The sequence below is a fragment of the Triticum dicoccoides genome, chromosome 5A (assembly GCF_002162155.2).
Source record: "Triticum dicoccoides isolate Atlit2015 ecotype Zavitan chromosome 5A, WEW_v2.0, whole genome shotgun sequence".
In the NCBI taxonomy this organism is placed as follows: domain Eukaryota; kingdom Viridiplantae; phylum Streptophyta; class Magnoliopsida; order Poales; family Poaceae; genus Triticum; species Triticum dicoccoides.
In genome coordinates, this window is record NC_041388.1 from 479,222,613 (window position 1) to 479,226,518 (window position 3,906).

The following is a 3,906-nucleotide window of genomic DNA, read 5'->3' on the forward strand; positions in this document are numbered from 1 at the left end:
GGTGGCGGGGCGGGCGGCTTGAGGCGGCGGCGCGGCTTCGGGGCTCCAGGGGGGGCCCGGGTCGGCTTATAAGAGGGGGATGGCTTGGGGTAGGGGGCGGCGTGGCGTGGCCGACTCGGCCACGGCGAGCGGCAGCGGCGGTCGCGGCCTCCGGGTGGGAGACGGCAGCGCGGGGAGGCGGGCCGGCGGCCTGGCTCGGCTGGGCCTCGGCCCAATCGGGCGCTGCGATTATTATTTTTTAAATAATTTTGCCGGAACTAAAATAAATCCTAGAAAATAAAAAAAATCCAAAAAAATGCTAAAACAAATTTTCACCGTCTAAATAAAATATTTAGAATAAGATGAACATTTTCTTGGCCCTAAAATGCAACTTTGAAAAATGTGCAATTTTTCTAATTCAAATAAAATAGCAATAAACTCCGGATAAAATCAAATATTTGATTTTAATATTTTTCCTCCAATATTTCATTTATTTTGGAGAAGTCATATTATCTCCTCTCATATACTTTTAATATGAAATATTTTCAGAGAGAAAAATAATTAAAACCAAAATCCTCGTTTCAATATTTGATAAAACTCAAATATGAAAACAAAGAAATCCCCAACTCTCTCCGAGGGTCCTTGAGTTGCTTAGGTTTTTGAGGATCGAGAAATGAAATGCAATAAAATATGATATGCATGAATGATCTATGTATAACATTCCAAATTGAAAATTTGGGATGTTACATACATAGTCTTTCGAAAGTATTCCCCCTTAACCCACGGATAGGCCGGTACACCTACTCATTCTACATCTACTAGCCCATCCCGGAAGGGGTCACACTAACTACTCAACTAAGCCAGAGCCCATATTAGCTTGTGGCTACACACGTAAGCTTCTAGACATGAGAATATGATTGATCTCTTTGAGCCTGGGCAGGCGACCACTAGTGGTGCACCACCATGGATTAACCATGCATGCTCCCACTGTACTTCGCCACCATTCAAACCAAATACCGCCCAGGTAGTTCATTTACAAGTCTTGGTCCTGATTACTACTTTATCACTCATTTCTCTCCATGTTCGCTTCCCAAACCATGTCTACATTTAGCGAGGCAAAAATAAACTTACACGACGGTGACAAGGATGTATAGATCAGACCTACCTCAAATGAACTACTAGGTAACGGCATAGCCATCTGGCAACAATAAATCCTACCATGCAATCCTACCACAAAAGGACTAAGTGCATAATATAAAACATAGGTAATTGGAAGAACTGTCAAATGTGAACTTGCCTTGATACTCATAGTTGAATTCTAGAGATCGATATTACTCGGCTTCGCACTCCGGACAGTCTATCGTCAAAGTAAAATAACCTACATAAGCAATAATTCCAGAGAGCAATAACATGCAACACAAAAGACTCGGAAAACCAAATGGAAACCCAACACACATCACTTGCATGCAAATAATTCTAGGTGCCAACAATAAGTGACATAAGGTGCAAAACAGTGATGTGATCAATCGTGCATACTTGGCATAGTAATAAAACAATCATGGACAGATCCTAGGTGTCTGAAAATATGTGACAATGGTCCAAGTGGTAGGGTTGGCTACGGTGACATGGTGCAAAAAGAATCACATCAATCGGAGCTACGGTTTAGGAGATATGGCCAGTTGAAGTTTGAATTCAAACCTGAATAAATTCAAAGTTGAAATAGGCCAAAAGTTTTCAAAGCTGGTTCTCCTGATAAAGCTATTCGATACGAACATTTTGCCACTGGTTTCGTCGAATTTGGAGTTACGGTTAAAAAGATACAACCATTCGAAGTTTAGGGGCTAAACTGGAAACTCAGGGACTTGACTGTGAAAGTTTTATTCGCGACCAGGTCCATGGGCACGTGGTGGCTTCCTACTGGCCGAGCAGCATTTGCTGCGGAAGCTATTCGGCGAACAGCCGCTACCTAAGCAAAACAGCTACCGCGATTTTTTTTAAAACCGAGACCGGTTTTTAACTAAACCGCACAGTTTATTTAAAACCGTGGTTAACCGATCTAATACTAAACCAATAATAAAAAAATAAAAAAATTGAATGAACGAGGGTTCACTTACGGTGGCGACGATGATGAACAGGGACGGCGGCGCTGGCTCGGGCGATGGCGGGGCGGCGACTGCGGTAGTCCTCTATGGCGGGGAAGGAGACGGGGAGATGCGCCGCGGCGTGGGCGTCGCGGTGTTGGTGGCGGCGATCCTCGGGGTGGCCGGGACGGGCAAGGTGAGGGCGGCGGCTCTGTGCTCTGGTGAGGACGCAGGTCGTCGGGGCGGCGTCACCGGCGGTCCTAGGGGCACAAGAGCATGTCAACAAGGTGCTCCTGGGCTTGGGAAATAGCTTGCTGAAGAAAAACAGGGTCGAGGCTGCCTTACGGACGGCGTAACACCCCGACAGTGTAGCTGCGGCCGGCGAGATGCAAAGCGTCGTGGTGACGGCTATGGGCGGCGTGGGTCGATGTGGAGTGGCAGGATGAGACGAGGAGGTCTGGGGGCATTTATAGGCGCGGATAGGAGGCGCGGGGCTGTGGGATAAGCCTTATCCCAAGAGCTTCGGCCGGCGGGTTCGGGAGGAGCGCGTGTGCGTGCTCATCCAGTGGGAGGAGCGAGAGGTGGGAGACGAAGGGCGGGCCCCATGCGTCAGCGGCAGCAGCGGGTAGCGAGCGAAGGAGGAGCACGCGGCTCGTGCGAGCGGCACTGGCCTCCTGGCGCTTGCCTGGCAGGCCGCTGGCTGCCCTAGCGCTGCGGCTGGCCCATGGCCCCGCTGGCATGTGGCTGTGCCGGTGGGCTCGCGCGCGTGGGTGAGTGCGCGTGCGTTTTTTTACAGAAAAGCTTTTGGAGCCCAAAACAAAACCAAACAAAATCCTAAAAATACCACGATAATTTCTAAAATTATCTCAGAATATCTATAGCATAGTGAACATTATTCAAGCATATAAGATTTTGAAAATAATTTTATAATGCAATAAATGCACTTTTGGTCAAAATAATAATACCAAATAAACTCCAATAACTCCCAATAATATTCTACATAATTTCCCAACTCTTTATATTTGGGAAAGTCATTTTATCCCTCTCTTTATTTATAGAAAAGATCTTGAAACTCCAAATGGAAAGCTTTTTTTTCAAAAGTGGTCCTCATCACTCCCCACTCTATTTCATTTATTTTGAAGAAGTCTTATTATCTTCTCTCATGAAAATCCTTGAGTGGCATAAAGTTTCTGAGTTAAAACATTCTCAAATGGAATTCATATCTTCTCAACCCCCTTTTCATTTCTTTAAATGAAAGAAGTCATATTATCTTCACTCTAGGGTTTTGTGATGAAATGAATTTGAATACATGGAGATCAAAATGCAAGATGAATATTTTTGGGAAAGTCCTTTTATTCCCTCTCATTCAACTTTCAAAAAGTTTCAATTTCCACACAATCAATCACACAACAGTCAAACAAATAATCAAAATAATTTATTTAATATAACATTCCAAAATTTAGAAATTTGGGATGTTACAAGTTATGTTTTTTTCATTCGTTTCCGCTGCTGGGTTCTGAGAGTTTTGAGTTTTTCAAAGAAAAAATAAAAATCCCATTCACCCCCATCTGGTAGACATACTTCCTTCCTACACGACGTGTCGATGTATCATAGACACGTCTCCTCCATTGGATGGACGATATTTGTCCCAACGCTGAGCTGACTTGTGGATCGTTCTGCGAATCAAAATTTTACACGTGGAAAATCCCCATTGGCACAGGCTATTAACGGGTTATCGGATCCAAACCGGAACTCGATAGCTTAACGGCGACCTGTTATAGTGGATGCCACATGTCGGTTACCCTTAATGAAAGCATTTCCATGATGTGGCATTTATCGTCATGGA